Source organism: Giraffa tippelskirchi, chromosome 2, assembly GCF_054371585.1.
Source record: "Giraffa tippelskirchi isolate mGirTip1 chromosome 2, T2T-mGirTip1v1.2.pri, whole genome shotgun sequence".
NCBI classification, from domain to species: domain Eukaryota; kingdom Metazoa; phylum Chordata; class Mammalia; order Artiodactyla; family Giraffidae; genus Giraffa; species Giraffa tippelskirchi.
In genome coordinates, this window is record NC_137276.1 from 133,265,011 (window position 1) to 133,284,302 (window position 19,292).

Genomic DNA, 19,292 nt, shown 5'->3' on the forward strand with positions numbered 1-19,292 from the left:
AAAAATAAACTTGGAACCATTATTAACAATTCATCAATTACCAACTATAATATAACTGTATTTAATGATTTTTCTAGAGTTAAAATTTAGAGTTAAATAATTAAAACTGATATCGCATGTTTAACATATTTAATTGGATTCTACTTTTGGGCTTCTAAGATCCTACCTAAACATACCTATGGCATATAATTCATATACTATAAAAATATTTACACAAATATGTATAACCACGTAACTTATCTATATTGTTCATGTTCATATCATTTTCATGCCAGAATTTAATTTAGTGGAATATTTTGAAAACATACTTAATGAATATTTAAATGTGATCCAGTAACTCACTCAGCATATAGTAAGTTAAACAAAAACATTTGTCAATGTAATAAAACAACCTCAAAGTGAGTGCTACCATATTTTAGCCATGATTTGGGTTGGTCTGTATTTGAGATTATCTAATTAGGCATGTAATAATATAAGTAAATTGTGGGATGATTAGAAATATGATGGGGAAAAATAAAATTGTTTTTCCCTAGAAGTATTTCCCAAACGTATTACTTCTTAAAATGAACAATTATAAGACTAAAGAACATGACAAATGGTCTCATATTGAATGCTCTGTGGAAGACTGAGATCATAGCATACTTAAGTGTCAATCTTATATACAAACATGTCAATAAAATTGGCTTATATATTGATATAGAACAGCTAATTTTGCTTTATATTTTAATGAATTTACATTAATGCTGCTTATATAGATAGCTTCAGTTCAACTTAATTTCCACTAATATCTTTAATATGCATTTTTAATAAGTCAGTTCTTCCCATACCCAATCTGTATGACTAAGTCATTAAATCAGATTCATAGTTTATTTCATTAAGCTTAAATTTTCCTCCTATTATTTTAGTTTATTTGAAAACCTTAAATACTTTAATAACTCCTTCTTACTCCATATTAATTACATATGATAATCCTACCTTTTACATTATCACCCTCAATACAATTTAGTAGGAAACTGTCAAGGTGAACTAGTATATATCTCAAGCAAAGCTTGTCCAGATTAAGTCTTTGATATTTCAAAGATTGAAATCTAGTTAATTGCAAAATTTTCTAACTTGAGTTTCTCCTTTCTAAATGCAAGGTACTGTGTAATCACTAATCCTAACTAAAATTTGAAATACAAATTATTTTGGCATAACTTGCTGCTTCTGTCTTCCCAGGTGGCACTAGTGGTAAAGAACCCACCTACCAATGCAGGAGACATTTGATCCCTGGGTTGGGAAGATCCCCTGGAGGAGGGCATGGCAACCCACTCCAGTATTCTTGCCTAGAGAATCTCATGAACAGAGGAGCCTGGCGAGCTATACTTCATAGTGTCACAAAGAGTTGGACATGACTGAAGCAACTTAGCGTGCATGCACATACAACCTGTTCCTTAAAGAATAACTATTGGTTTATCTACAGTTTTTTCAAGTACTAATATACTATTTACAGGTTTGTTGAGTCATTTATCCTCAACAAACTATAGTTACCACCCACTAGGTGTGAATTTCTGCTTTAGGTACAAAAGAAGTCCTCTCATCATTTACTTGATCCTCTAAATTGCAAGGGGTAGACAGAAGATATTTTGACCCTAATAAATCACAATCTTAATGGTCTTTAAAAAAAGTCTTAATATTCATTTGGCCAAATTTATTGGTTTATAAGCTTTTATTTTTCTGACAAATTCTCACTTTGAAATAAACTCTTTCATTTTGTATATTACTCTTAACTCTTGATTATCTATATTAGTTTCACAATTCTCCAACCTTGGATACTTTTCCTAAAAGTAAGATAAACTTTAGTAAGTACCCAAGTCTTTAGTCAAAAAATTATATATTATAGTTTTTATTGAATTATTGTTCATCATCTCATAGTGAAATAAGGATACTAGCAGTAATTAGTGAAAGAATAAATATGGAAAAAAAGCAGTATCATACCTCTCTCTCAATGTTTGAAATGAAATAATGTGCATTGCTGCTGCTGCTGCTAAGTCGCTTTAGTCGTGTCCGACTCTGCGACCCCATAGACGGCAGCCCACCAGGCTCCTCTGTCCCTGGGATTCTCCAGGCAAGAACATTGGAGTGGGTTGCCATTAAACAAAAATAATCTGTGTATTTCCTATATTTTGAGAATCTGTGTCCTATTTAACAAAACAGAGCTGGTTTGGACTAATAACAAAAATAATAGCAATAATATATTATTAACATTAAAGGTTTTGTTACCATCAACACTTACTTTATTCATTAGACTGATTAACTGTATAACATCCTTCACAACCATAAAGTAGTGATAGGAGTTTTACACAGATATAGGATATGACTCATCTCTTCTGTTGAATATACTCTGAAAGTGAATGCTGGAATTTGAAACCTGCATTTCTACAGAGATTTCCCAGTGAAATGAAGTTTAACAATGATTGCTGAGTACCCCCTAAATTGGGTTGTACCTCACTGATGATGAGAGAATGATCTTTACTCCTACTAAAATTATTCCAAGTCCCCAGGGGTACAGTTTCTAATGTAATTAAATTGTATTTCAGTACAAAGAAATTATTTTCCTTCACAGTTTTTGAAACCACCTGCTACTGCAGTTGAGTTTATTTGCCTTTATTTTTTCAAGAAAGAATATACTGTCCATTGCCATTACAGGGAACCTAGTAATGTAAGTACATATTTAACCTGTAAGTGTGCTCTTTGTTAATATTGCTGATGATAGTTGTTTGGTTTTACTTTCTGTTGCAAAGAAGCTTGTCAGGCATACCCTCTAACTGAAATGAATAGAGTAACATGAAAAGCTGGAGGCTGCTAGATAGGTGAGCATCTGAATTCGGAAGTAAGTGGTGCAGAAGCTGGAGGAGAAGCAGTATCTGTTGTAATAGAGCTGAGCAATTACATGACAACTGCCAGAAAAGCCAGACCTTGTGGGAAGGGCCAAAGGTGAATGGGTAAGAACTATCTAGAATATTGGGTGTAGAAAAGAAAAGAGTGTGCAATTTCATGATAAGAATGGTTATAAAAGAATGAAAAAGGTTATTTTGTGAGGAGAATGAAAATATCTATTGTCTAAAATTTTATAACAATCATAATTGGTGAGGCTTTTTCTGCTGTCATGAAATTAGAAACACCTGCTATTACTGGTAATAACAACTCCTGACCCGAGTATGTCAAATAGATTTTCCAAGTACTGAAAATTACTGTTGTCATGGAGAACTGCAACTGGTCAGGAATGAAAAGAACTTTTCTGTAGGATTTGGAACAGTTTGAATTGTTGATTTTTAATATGTTACCATCACCTAAGACAAATGCTTATGTCTAGATAATGAAGTCGGCTTATACTCTAACAATTTTTACTATCTGGGATAAAATAATCTGATCAATAATCTCAAATTGGATCACTGGTTTTCAAGGACCCATTGTTTTCAATGTTTCAAAATAATGTGAGTTCATAGTAACCATTGTTTTTGGATGGAATCCACGTGCAATGCAGGAGACACAGGTTCAATCCCTGTGTCAGGAAGATTCCCTGGAGAAGGAAATGGCAACCTATTCCAGTATTCTTGCCTGGGAAATCCCATGAACAGAAGAGCCTGGATGGCTATCAACCATGGGGTCGCTAGAGTTGGAAACAACTTAGTGACTAAACCACTGCCACCATTAGCGACAAAGAGGCTTCCCAGGTGGCACAGTGGTAAAGAATCTTCCTGCCAATACAGGAGACACAAGAGACAATGATTCTATCCCTGGATTGGGAAGATGCCCTGGAGTAGGAAAGGGCAACACACTCCATTATTCTTCCCTGGAGAATTCCATGTACTGAGGAACCTGGAGGACTACAGTCCATGGGGTCTCAAAGAGTCAGATATGACTAATCACACAACACTCACTCATAAGTCATATTAAATTTAGACTATGTTTTGTTAATGTTGATATTTATTATTCTGTATTGAAAAATGTATTTCCTATAATACAATCAAATGAAAACTCAAGTAGGGAGATATTTAATAAAAATTGAATTTTTTAATTATGATTGAAAATAATCAGAAATTTTAAAGGCTATGAATAGCAGAAATGAGTGAACACAGTTATCCAGGTAACTGACTCATTCTTAGTTTATCTATTCAAGATAAGTGTATTCACCACCTAATGTATGTCATTGGCAGATGTGGCATTGACAAATCAGAAGCAGATATCTGTTTGGCTTTGCAATATAAACTCTTCAAAAATTACTGTTAGAACATTTACATGACCCCAAAATATTTTATACTTTGAGTGTGGTGGTAGTTAAATAGGGGTATATACTTCTCAAAAGAATTCAAAATATATAATTAAATTGTATAATTAAACTGGACAATTCAAACTGTGGAATAAAATTCTATTGTATAAATTATATCTTAGTAAAATAGATTTTAAATGTTTGAAATACATACTATAGAAATTACTTATATGCACATACCTAAATTTCCAAGTGTATATATTTTTGGTGTGGATATAAAAAGAAACATAGAAAGAGTAAGAAGGAAATGTGACTTGATATATTTTGGGAACTCTAGGTTGAGGGTTAGTATATTTAGGAATGTCATTTTTATTTAAAATGAAGTTATTTCATCTCTGGCCTTCAGATCCCCAGGATGACAATACTGTTGTCACTAACAGATGGCATAGTGAAGGCCACCTAGGAATTTTGGATTATTTAAATAAAAGTAAATTCTATTGCCTTGCTATTAAGTTTATTTACCTTTCTTTGGAGCTTTCATTTTTAGGAATAGTTTATAAAAAGACAATTTGTTTTGCAATTAAATGAAGGGAAATAGAAATTAGTTTGTCTTATGCTTATGTGACACTCATTAAGTTCTCAGTGATAAGATTTGGGAGAATCAGAAAAGCACATATCCTACCTGTGATTAATATCAGTTCAAAAGAGAATTTATAGCTAAAGCCTCAGAGGGAAGCTATCCATATCTGTGCCACAAATTATAAGTGGTTGGGAATAAGAAAATATCAGAGAAGCAAAGGAGGAACAAAGGCTATTCATTCCGCTTCTTTGACTGAATCAAACTGGGCCAGAAGCAGAATTACCACCATTAACCTGAGATAGAAATGATTCAAATGTCACACTGCTCACAAATAAAATAAGAAGGCAAATGTGTTTCTGCTGTTTAAGATTGCTTTAAATGGTACAGCGAGGCCCTTTATGTTGTGTTGCTGCTGCTACTGCTGCTGCTGCTGCTAAGTCGCTTCAGTCGTGTCCGACTCTGTGTGACCCCATAGACAGCAGCCCACCAGGCTCCCCCGTCCCTGGGATTCTCCAGGCAAGAATGCTGGAGTGGGTTGCCATTTCAGTCTCCAATGCATGAAAGTGAAAAGTGAAAGTGAAGTCGCTCAGTCGTGTCCGACCCTCAGTGACCCCATGGACTGCAGCCTACCGGGCTCCCCTGTCCATGGGATCTTCCAGGCAAGAGTACTGGAGTAGTTACAGAAATTAAAGGCAGCATTGTGTCTGTCACGGTAGAATATAGAGAGGACAATTAGTATGAGTAACTTAAGCAAACATGGCAACATATGAATTATGATTTCTATTAAAACCAATCTTTTGTTGCCCCTCTTTATCTCTACATTGCTACTTTCTCTTTTTTGTATCTCTTTATACCTATTCTTGGGCTTCCCGGGTAGCTCAGCTGGTAAAGAATCCACCTGCAATGAAGGACACCCCGGTTCCATTCCTGAGTTGGGAAGTGCTCCTGGAGAAGGATAGGCTACCCACTCCACTCCAGTGCTCTTGGGTTTCCCTGGTGGCTCAGAAGGTAAAGAATTTGCCTGTAATGCAGGAGACCTGGGTTCGATCCTGGGTTGGGAAGATCCCCTGGAGGAGGACATGACAGCCTACTCCAATATTGTTGCCTGGAGAATCTCCACAGATGGAGGAGCCTAGTGGGCTACAGTCCATGGGGTCGCAAAGAGTCAGACATGACTGAGCAGCTAAACACAGCACATAACAATATATGCAGAGAGTAAGCCTGCATCTAAACTGTAGATTGCATTCTATATTTTTACTTAAATTTTATTTACTAATTTGTGTCCCAATACCTGACTTATAAATTTACAAAATAACTCAATTTTATAGATGTCTTCTACCAAAATCATAGCAAAATCATAGCAAACAACTTTATAAAACATTATCGCACTTTAGAAAATGTTTTAAATATTCGGGGAAATAGATGGGGAAACAATGGAAACAGTGACAGACTTTATTTTCTTGTGCTCCAAAATCACTGCAGATGGTGACTGCAGCCATGAAATTAAAAGATGCTTGGTCCTTGGAACAAAAGCTATGACTAACCTATGCAGCATATTAAAAAGCAGAGGCATTACTTTGCTGAGAAAGGTCCATCTAGTCAAAGCTATGGTTTTTCCAGTAGTCATGTATGGATGTGAGAGTTGAACCATAAAGAAACCTGAGTGCCAGATAATTGATGCTTTTGAACTGTGGTGTTGGAGAAGACTCTTGAGAGTCCCTTGGACTGCAAGGTGATCCAACCAGTCAGTCTTAAAGAAAATCAGTTCTGAATATTCATTGGAAGGACTGATGCTGAGCAGAAGCTTCAATACTTTGGCCACCTGATGTGAAGAACTGACTCATTGGAAAAGACCCCAGTGCTGGAAAAGATTGAAGGCAGGAGGAGAAGGGGATGAGAGGATGAGATGGTTGAATGGCATCACAGAGTCGATGGACATGAGTTTGAGCTAGGTCCAGGAGTTGGTGATGAACAGGGAAGCCTGGTGTGCTGCAGTCCAAGGGGGTTGCAGAGTCAGACACAACTGAGCGACTGAACTGAACTGAGAAAACATTTATTCCCGACACATTATATTAAAAATAAGTAAATTAGTCTCACCTATTACTCAAAATTAAAATCTAGTTAGTATCAGAACTAATGCAGTAACAAGTAGCTGCAAAATACTGTGATTATGAAGTTATATATGCACACACATAATGTAAACAAAATGCATTTAGCATATTGTGTGTATGATAATTGAAGGGGGTGTATTTACTCAGTTTGTACACATGTTAATAAAATTTATGGGGAGAGCAAGAGAGGATGGATAAAAGCAAAAATTAATTAGTGGCTTAGATTTCCACTATAGATTTAATAGTTGTCACACATATCCCCAGATAGTTGGTTATAAAAGACATAAAAAAGGAAGAGAAAAGATGGGAAGGAACTGAAAATAAAAGAACAAGAAAGGCATACAGGAGAGAGGACTGAAAAACAAAAGGACAATGGAAAGTATGACAAAGATAGAAGGATGGATAATTTGAGAACAGGGAAACAGTCCTTGCAAAACAATTTTTATTGTCTGGCCAAGTATAATGTTGGCATTCAGCATAGCTATGTACTTTTATCTTTGATCCTGAGATTATGTCTGCCTGACCACAGTAAAGTCATAGCAATAACTACAGCTAATATTTAAATAGTATATCCTACTTAGCAAATGAATTTTTAAAAATCTCCCTGCAGTGGTTTCATGTCATCTTAGAAAGAAACCAAATGATGCACCAAAATATCTTAGATGGATGAATGGGTATTTGAGATGTTTGTTGTTTTGTTGATCTAAATATATTTGAGATGGTCATTTCTGCACAAATATTTCTGATGGCTTTACAGATTTTTAAGAAATCAAATAGTTGTTTAAATGAAAAGTATGAATGCCAATCTTTTGAAATGCTTTTTTTTATACTCTTTTTTACCTAGATTAATGAGGTAATACTATTTGATTGAGAAATAAAGTAAATCATTAGTATAATATAGTCTTCGTGTTTGAAATACTTTCTGCTTATTTTCTATATTTTCAGATAAATGTAATGTCACTTAAATTTGATATTCAAGGTGGACTTTTTTTCCCCTTCTATAAGGTCTCCTAGCCTAAATTAGTTATACTGATAACTTGATGAGAAGAAAAATAAGCAATATGTTCTAAGTATATGATACAGAAACTATAAAAAAGATTGTTGGAATTCTTTTACATTATGCAAGAGTGTATATGTATATACATGTTTAATCTGTATAGTTTTGTATTTTTTACATAATTTAATTGAAGATAATCTTTTATTTAATGTGTAATTTTTTGGACATCATTTCTAATGATTACTTAATTTTTTATATAAACATCATGAGTAAACTAATGATTTTCATATTAAAGACTGAAAGTAGAAAGGAACATACATACCAAATTACAGCAGTAGCTTTCAGTGAGTTACGGGATTTGTTTGGTTTGTTTTTATCCTTTTATATTTTTTCCACATTTAAAACATTAAAGTATAGTCAAAATTATTTTAATAAGTTTCATTGATATTTCCATATAAACAAAATTTATTAAAATATGACTATAATTTTTAGAACTACAGAAAAGAAGAAGCCAGGACCCATCTTTGTGTTTAAACTAGTCTAATGCTAAATTTTAATATGGAAAACGTGTATTTTTTAGTATGTGGCACAAAGCTCTCAAATTAACATAACTGACTCTGAGGATGGGTGAAACAGAGCATAGAGTAAATCTTTTCAAATAAAATACCAACGTTCCAAAGGATTACTTCCATGCTTTATTTCTTTCAGTTTGTTACTGTTGTCTACCATTATAATACAGATATAGCTAGTAGTCGGTCCCAAATATATTGGCTAAAATACGGGTTGGGAAGATCCCCTGTAATAGGAAATGGAACCCTACTCCAGTATTCCTGTCTGGAAAATTCCATGGGCAGGGGAGCCTAGGGGCCTACAGTCCATGAGGCTGCAAAGAGTCAGACATGACTGAGTGACTGAGCACACAAAAAATAGTTTATTAAAACTGAATAATGTCTGGCTTATTATTATTATCATCAAATGCTTGCTGCTGCTGCTAAGTCGCGTTAGTCGTGTCCAACTCTGTACGACCCCAGAGATGGCAGCCCACCAGGCTCCTCTGTCCCTGGGATTCTTTCTCCAGGCAAGAACACTGGAGTGGGTTGCCATTTCTTTCTCCAGTGCATGAAAGTGACAAGTGAAAGTGAAGTCGCTCAGTCGTGTCTGACTCTTCGCGACCCCATGGACTGTAGCCTACCAGGCTCCTTCGTCCATGAGATTTCCCAGGCAAGAGTACTGGAGCGGGGTGCCATTGCCTTCTTAAAACTGCACAATTCAAATATACTGAAGGGGAATGAAAGACATATTTTTATAAAGGGCTAATCACTTGCATGGGTAAAACAGCTAAAGTCTTTAGACTTGATGAAACATTTTAATGGTTGGGGAAATATCTACAAATTTAACCAACAGCAAACATATATTACCACTTTTATACATTTATGTAGCATATAAATATATGCATATAGAATCAACATCTTCAGGAGTGGATTATTTTAGGAAAAAATTATGGTGGATGAAATGGTCAAGATATTAAAATGTATGAGAGTAAATGCTTTACCATCTCCTCTCCAGCTGTTGTCTTCCAAAAATTATCAATACCATAAGAAACCTAGTAGTCATTAAATTGGGCTTTAGATTATCTTTATAAATGTTTATCCTTTATAAAGGACCATCTGATTTTCTTCAATGGTACCTCTGCTTTTCCTGTGAGTATGACATTTTTTGACATATTCAAAGATGAAAAGACCAGTCCCCCAAATGGAGAGTTATCTCTACATTATCTGAACAGTAGAGGAATATTGATCTGTCCAGACACTTGAATCCAGTTTTACCTATTAGTAGAAATTTACTTTGACCAGTTACAATTTAGGTACAGAGTATCCACAGGATAATCAGCCATATATGCACACTAATAAGTGACATTACAGTACACTTCATCTAATCCACCCTTATTATTTCAGAGGTGCAGTCTCAAAGGACGAATGCCCTTATTTGCTGAAATGCAAAGCAACAGCCCCATGGGTCCCCCTAACATTGTTAAAACACTTAAAGAGTCTGTGTAACCAGTAACCATGGAGACTATCTCCACAGAAACAATGCTCTCAAATTAGATGTGAAAAGAGGTCAAGTAGAGAATTTGTAATTTCCTTCTTGTTTTACCTTTCTAGACTGCAGACAGGAAACCAAGGCAAATTATCTTCTAACAATGAAGGGTAATATTAATTGAGCATAAACTCAATTCTGTTGCCCTAGAAAGTGGGCCTTCAATTAAAATTTTCAAGAAAACTTCTTTAATATTTACATATTCCAACTGAACTGTTATGTATTGCATACTGTGGGATTAATAATGTTAATTCTCATTCATTTGAAAACCAAGACAATATAAAGTCAAATCAATGTTAAACAGATACATAGAGATAAGAATGGTATCTATCAAAAATAAAAACTAAATTTTGCAGTAAATAGATTTCAAATCTTTGCTGCAGAATATCTACTTCTCTAATGATTGATTTTAATTCTTAGAATACTACTTAACACTATAATTTTAACATAAGATACAGATATTAATAAGTAGTTTTTGAATCTTTGAATATAACTGAAGTTTAAAATTTCTCCCTAAAGTATTTTAAATGTTCTTTCTTGTCATCTAGCCATGAATATTAAGTTCTAACAAACCACAAAAGGATCAAATCACCCCACATCCAAATATAAACAGATATTGGTGAAAGATGCCAGATCTGTGCAAGATTAAATCTTAAAACCATATGCTTTATTAACAACAGATGTGACATTTAACAACTGTGACTTAATTAGCTTCAAAACACACATTAATTCCCCTTTCAAACCACCATATATATTAACATCCAGATGAACTAGTGCCCTAGGTCTATTCTGTTTTCCAAATAGTTGTTCTAAGTGCTGACAACTCTAATTGCTCTGAATATCTTCATTTCCCTCACCCAAAACATAGTGTAATTTTTTATTCTTTAGATTTCAGGTGACCAGGGCTGAATTTGTTTGAATTACTAAGTTATAAGAATATCAAAATTGTATCATGAAAGAGTTCTTAGGAACTATATTAATAGTTCCTAAAATAGTCAATAAAATATCAAGCTGTACTATTTTTTTAAATACAGTCTTTTAAAATGGCATAACTATAACTTTAGAAGATACGTGTATGTATGCATGCCAAAGATTCAATATTAAGACTGTATATTAAGTGATCATGATCAGCTCAAACACTAAAATAAAATATACTTCTAAAACAATAGTATCACAACAAACTGCTTTAATAAAGGAGCATTTGAGACAAATATGTGCTTATGACCACACAACACACACACACACACACACAAACACACACACACATAGTCAAAATGGACAGTAAAAAATAAAGAAATAAATAGGACCAAGATATTAAAGGAGGATGGATCAGTTAGATCTTAAGGAAGTGAACTGAAGTGGGGGTTAGATTCAAGTTGGATTTCCTATTAAAACTGTGGGAAGGTTTATTTAAAAATATGCAATACATGGGCATTTACAAGAATGTCAGGATATATAAAATTTTGTTTTATTGAACTAAATTTTCAGATCACTTTACTTTATAATACACAAATATACCTATAACTACAAATGCATTTAGTATCATAAAAGTAAAAATTAAATTTCATGTGTGATGCAGATTCTACCATAAGGATTCTGGTGACCAATTAATTTCAAATAACAAACAGTAGCAGAAAATAGATGACCTAAGTTTAAGTGATAGCTCTGAAATTTAGCCATTATGTTCTCCCAGGTAAAAGAGCGCTTAAATCTAACTTGAATTTTAACTTATTCAACTCTAATGTGAGAGTTTACTGTAATTACTTTAGTATATTTTGAGTGGTATGAGAGACTCAAAGGAATGAATGTTTACATGATTTATTAACCTTTTGGAGTCTGAATAAAAATTATTATTTTTAACATTTTGGTACAGTATAAGATGTATTTGAATGTGAAGAATAAGATTATTTCTAGTGGATGTGGTATGAAAATGGCAATTCCCTTCTACAAATAAAAACTGAACAACATGCTCAAAAATAACAACTTCGGGTTACTGGAAATTGACGAATAGCACAAACAAATGAAGAAGAATTTAGTCTTCAACAGTTTCTAGAATATTTAAGACATGAAGGAATCTATGTCTTCTTACCTAGACCTACTGTTACCCAAACTGCCACAGTGAAACGTCAGTTCAGTCGCTCAGTCATGTCGGACTCTTTGGACGCCATGGACTGCATCACTCCAGGCTTCCCTGTTAATCACCAACTCATGGAACTTGCTCAAATTCATGTCCAATGAGTCAGTGATGCCATCCAACCATCTCATCCTCTGTCACTCCCTTCTCTTCCTGCCTCCTATATTTTCCAGCATCAGGATCTTTTTTCAGTGAGTCAGTTTTTCGTATCAGGTAGCGAAAGTATTGGAGCTTCAGCTTCAACATCAATTCTTCCACTGAATATTCAGGACTGATTTCCTTTAGGATTGATTTGATCTCTTTGCACTCCAGGGGACTCTCAAGAGTCTTCCCCAACAGCACGGTTCAAAAGCTTCATTTCTTCAGCTCTCAGCTTTTTCTATAGTCCAACACTCACATCCATACATGACTACTGGAAAAATCATAGCTTTGACTAGACACACCTTTGTCAACAAAGCAGAGACATTACTTTGTCTGTTATGGTAACCTTGTAAATCGTTAGGCACCAAATCAGTACTAATTATAAAGAAATATATGAAATTTTTTATACATACCATTGGCAAAATTCAAAAGTTAGACCTTCAATTTTCACTGGGAAATCTATGGGTCTCAAATGCTTACTTGCAGACAAACACTTCACATTTATTAATATTTCCTGTCTTGATATAGCATCATTTTTAACTGAGACATATGGGACATATTTAATGAAATGAGTCTTTTTCTCATCAACTCTACTTCTGCTTGTTAGCAAACTAAAGATTTTTGAGCACTTGAATGTTTGGGATATCAAGGACACTAAATTTAATTCTAGGAAGGTTAACAGATGTATCAACCAAGTTATTATTTTTAAAATTTAGTTTTTCAAAACTTTTCATAGTATCTCAGTTTGTTTTTTACTATGTTTTCAATGCAAAGTTAGACCTTTTTTAACATTACTACTTCAAAATTATTGCCAATGACAATAACTGAAGAAATCCATAATTATTTGTACAAATGTTACCTTTTTACTAATTTCAACATCTCATAAAATAATTTAAACCCCTAGGCATAATTATAGGCATATTATGAAAACAAACAAAAAACTGTCATAATGTTCAGAATAGTACCTGTCAAGAGTCCTTGATTGACCTCCAGAGAGTAATTTAGGGCCTGGCAAGGGGAGTATTGTTCAGTAAAATGAGTTATTTCACACCTACAGAGAGGGCATGCATTTGCCAAACAATGTCGTTGTGTTTTTACCACTTCCTTTCATTTTAGCATTCAATTTGAGAGTTGTACTAAAAGCAGTATAAAGTTCATCATCCTTTGGCACAAAATCAGACAGCACATTTAAATTTGGCTTGTGTTATAAAAATCACGTAAACAATAAATGCTTTTACAATGAAAAGATGCCCAGAATAAAATACCTTGTTTTATAGTAAATCAGAAAATACCTTTTAAAATTATTTTTAAGTAAAACCTTCCAATTAATTTGGAGGAAAGGGCATAATTGAAAAGATTCTGCATGAATTATTCACAATTGCTTGTTTTTTTGCTTCAAAAATTGACATTTTTTTGCTGGTTTTTTTTGCAAAAATTATATAAAATAATCATTAACATTTTCCCAATGTATATTTTGGAGACTTACAGTGTTAAATTTTTATGCACATTATATCAACTAATTCCCAAAAATAGGCTTTTGAAGTTGGCTCTAATGTTATGCTGTAATACAGATGAGAAACTGAGACACCAAGTTTAATTTTCTGCCGAAGATACCACAGAGAGTAAATTGTGGAGCCAAGAGAGAAACTCAATAAATCTGTAAGTTGACTATATATGGTTAAACACTGGTTATATTTCTTATGGAAAATCATAAGGAAATGTGATGTAAATTACCTTTATCTAACTTTTCTAATAATTAGATTTTTTACTGTCAAAGTGGTATATTCATTTAAAAGGTATGATTTTTTTTACTTATAAAATTGACATGATTTTATTTTTCTTCCAGACCCCAGATAGGACTGAAATATCATGTAATACAATCTCTTTGAAAGAAATTTTGGCACATGAATTAAAAGCTTTATAAAAGGCAGAACTTTTAACTCAGAAATTCATCATTTGGAAAAGTAATATTAGATCATCCATGATCGGACAGTTGGGGATAGAAAGTCATGAATGTAGATTGCCTAAGGTAAAAGGCACTGATTTCTGTGTTGATTGTGTCCAGTCAGGGACACAACCACAGGGATAGTAAGAGCACAAAGTTATACTTCACTGTGCCTCCACAAACGTAGCATAACTGTGGTGGTACACAACTCTTAATTGAAACGTTGTATAAACTGCTCAAGAAGAATTTGCTTTAGGGTAAAGATATAACCACATAGCCACTAAGTCTCCATGGAAATCTTCATGACCAGACTCCTAGATCCTGTCTTTATTCCCATTGTCTGAAACCAATCGGTGTAATTTTAATACATGACATAATTAAGTGGCTATACCTTTTAGCACATAAGATGTTGAATTGCATTAATGACTGTTTCCCACCAAAAATCCACCTATTGTGCCAAAATATTGCAGTTCACATACAGGAGACGTCCCTCTGATCTGGCTAAACTGAGCCATATTAAAATTGACCTTCCATATACTCTGTGGCTCTGGTGCTTCTTTTCCACTTTGGGACATATAATTCAGATTCTTGGTGTCCTAAGATAGAATACTAACATTGCATATTCTGCAGTGTCTGCAAGAGCTACAAAGAATCAGAAGTTTGATCTCAACTAGTCCGAGTTAGTATATGTCTACATTATTCTAATTTGGGGATTTTTTTACCTTCTCTTATCTCAGACAAAAGTAAGTAAGTGAAAGTCGCTCCGTCGGGTCCAACTCTTTGCGACCCCACAGACCATACAGTCCATGGAATTCTGTAGGTCAGAATACTGGAGTGGATAGCCTTTCCCTTCTCCAGGGGATCTTCCCAACCCAGGAATTGAACCCAGGTCTCCCACATTGCAGTCGGATTCTTTACCATCTGAGCTATCAGGGAAGCCCCAAGATTGACCCTTTTCTCTAAGCATGATTTTTCCTCCTAATGATTCCCTAATTCAACTCAGCATGCAAACTCCCTGGCCATCTGAATTTGTTCTTCCTTCTATCTGGATTTTTCACATATACAAATAAGTTGAATATAGATAGATGAATTCCTTACTTCTCTCAAGTCCTCATTCCATCAATTTTTAAAATCTTACTTTATTACGATGGACCTAGAGTCTGGATCCCTATATCACCACTTAGGAGGAAGTAGCCATAGTGAGCTGCCATATCTACAGAATAATTTGTAGGAGTTAAAAAGACACATTTATATGCTAAACCAATTAAAATTTAAGAGCTAATTTTTTACTGCAACTTACCAACCACCAGACTAAAGCACTTTCCTTAAACACATAACTTAAAATCATAACCACTTCTCCAAACATTTTCTTGTCTCTCTGTCCTTCTAAATAGTCTTCAAAGGACTTATTGACATACATATTATTTTAAAAAATTCTTATTATCATGACCATAGCCTCACTATACTATAACCATGAGAGGACAATGGTTTTTTTTTTTTGTTCTGTTCTGCTCACTACAATATATCCAGCACAAGATAAGTGTTCAATAAATATGTGTGGAAAATTAATAAAAGTGTCTGTACTAATTTAAGATTTAGAAAATCAATTTGTGCTTACAAAAAGTGTCTAATTTTTGGCAAATTTTCTCCTAGTGTTTATATATTTTTTCAAGAAAGCATAGTATTATTTGCCTTTGCTGTATAATACCTCATAGCTGCCTGCTGCTGCTGCTAAGTCGCTTCAATCGTGTCTGACTCTGTGCGACCCCATAGACCTCAGCCTACCTGGCTCCGCCATCCCTGGGATTCTCCAGGTAAGAACACTGGAGTGGGTTGCCATTTCCTTCTCCAATGCACGAAAGTGAAAAGTGAAAGTGAAGTTCTCACTCGTGTCCGACTCTTCACGACCCCATGGACTGCAGCCTACCAGACTCCTCCATCCATGGGATTTTCCAGGCAAGAGTACTGGAGTGGGTTGCCATTGCCTTCTCCACCTCATAGCTGGACAAAATCTTATATTAAAAGGTGCTCATAAATCAAGGAGTAATTTGACAGTTCCTTTTAAATTATTACTAATGATATGGATACTATAATTATTATAATTCAGTCCAGTCATGTGAGCTAATTTTAAATTTTCCTTCTTTGGATTTAATCCAAAACTTATGATCTCCCATATTTATTCATTTATTTGTATTTTTGAATACTACATATTTTCTCTATGATAGTGTGAAAGTGAGTAGAAAATCTATTTTCTTGAAATTATGAACCTTCTGTGTATAAAGAAACTGATACATTTTATTGATCCAATATTTTCCTTTCTCTTGTGCTTTCTTAAAAACATGATATAGTATTTAATTTTTTATTTATCTCTAGGAGAAGAGGCATCGTTTATGAGAACATCTAAATGCTGGATATTTGACATTTGAGTAAAATTTTCCTCTGCATAAAATTTACTTCCTGTGAGAAAAAATATGATATATGCAATTAAATTTTTATAGAAAAATGTCAAGAAGCATAGCATAATACAAACTGACAAATATTTTTAACAATTTAGAATTATTTAGAATTATTATTTCTAATAATTTTCTAGATTTCAAAGACAGAAATTACTTGTCTGGGAAACAGAGAATTATTAGATGGCTATCAGTGTCCTGTTATTTTACCCCGGCTTCTCAAAGACAATAAGAATGACAATGATATCCTATCAGTAATTAATGTTACAGAGTTTGTAAAAACTATAGAGAAATTATGCACTTATTTTTGTTTTTTGGACAATTTTTACTTTTAAAATAAAAAACTAATGTTTTAGTGAATTACTTTCTTGCATCATCTTATTCTGATATTTCTTTTTACCTGCTATTTGTATCCTCTCTCTCTCTCTCTTCATTTTGGCAAATAGAATTCAATAATTGAATAGTTATTCAATAATTCAATAGTTATTGGACAAATATGTTATTTAATAAGATCCTCTCAATAGATAGTAGATAAATAGAGGTGTTGAAATGTATATATAAACACAAGTATAGATATATGGACAAATACATGCAATATGATAAATTACACACAGAGTTTAATAATATATATTGCATAATATATAACAATGATATATAGTATATTAATATATACTATATATGAACATATAAAAAATATAACACTATTTTGAGATTAAAAATAAATTCAATTATTAGGTATTTTAACTCATGATTATATAAATCAAAAAGACAATAATTTAGAAATGAATTCTCTATTTTATTGTCCAAAATTATGTCTTGTATCACTCAATAAAATGAAAAGTACATAAATGTGTTCTTTTTGTAAAAATTGCACATAGGTTGGCACTCAATACTGGATCATTGTCCTTCAATGTTACATATTCTTAATAATAAAATATTAGGTTTATATTATCTTGATGCAGTGGAGTTGTGTTCCACTTAATGCACTGGAGTTGTGTTGCATATGCTCACTTCTATTAACTTTAAATAAAATTACACAACTTAAAATATGTAATTAGCCATAAGATATAAATACAGATATTTATAGATAGGGAATAGAATAATTTGATATTTTAGGGAGGTATTTCATCACTAGGAAAACACTTTTCTTAAAATGTTAATAGGATGAAATATTTTCTACATCTTTTCATTAAATTAACCAAGAAAGGCAAATAATTGATATTTCTGAAGCATAGCACCACCTTACTCACTCAGCCATAGATTTATTTTTAAAATAAAAAAATTTCATATTTTTTAGACTATTAAGTTTTTCTTCATGATTTTAGTCATTCTTTAGCAATATTTCTCTTTCCTTTTCCTGCTGTAGAAATTTATTTGATTATTCCTCATTGTACTGGTCTTCAATCATTCAGATTTACATTTTAAGAATGTGATAGATGGAAATGAGAAGTTGCTGAATTATATAAATGTGTAGAGAGAACATAGCAATATTTTGGGGATAGGCAAAATACTGGAAATACTGCAAAATCTCAAACACTTTATTTTTAAAACTACCTAAAGAAAAAAAATGCTACATTTGGTTATCATGGGGTAAGGGCTACGGTTTGGAATAAAGTGTTTTAATATGATAGTTCTTAAACTATATATCACAGAACCTCTTTATATTAGACAATATGTTTAATAGGAAATTTATTAATTTCACTCATTAGTATATTTATCCAAATTAATGTTCATGTTAACATTTTCAGGAACAATAAGATTCTTTTTTTTTCTGTCTTAAGGATTATTTGTAAAATATATCTTTCTGTAGAATAATGATTGTAGAACCTGTTAATGTTCACAAACACAAAAAAGGAAAATAAAGCAGGTGAAATGCAAAATTGAATACAAAAAGAAACAAATGAACCAAATTGTATTTCAAATAAATAGCATAACCACCATGAAATTCATGGGAGAGTACTAGCCCAGATGATTTTTAATCAGCATTTGGATGCTATATCCTCCGGCTAAGGAAAAAGAACTCTGAAAATATTGAACTCTATTGTTAATAGCTTTATTTTTCACAGAGACATAGTAAGAAATTCTGAAACTACACGTTGGGTATCCAATGATTGAGCAATTATGTAAATATATTGTGAATAATTGGAGCTTGGCTTCTCTCTGTGGATATGGAAGTCATAAATACAGAACAAGAAAAAAGAATAGAAAGAGGCTCTGCTTTTGGATTGGAATGGGAGGTATAAGTGTGTACTCATGTGCTTATGCAGAAACATATACTTATACATATTATATAGGTATATATAGGCATAAATATAGATTTGTGTAGTTTTAAATATATCTCTTAAAAGTTACAGATGTATCTGTATTTGCACATATATGCATGTACATATATAGTCCATTGGGTCGTAAAGAGTTTGATATGACTGAGTGACTAAGCACACACACACATATGTATGCACATACGTAGGTACGCATCTAGATATATGTGTGTCCGTGTGTGTGTATATACAGTTCTCTAGTTAGTCTAAAATAATGATGTTCTAGTGTCCATGAACTGAGCTTATGCCCAAGTCATGGTTGAT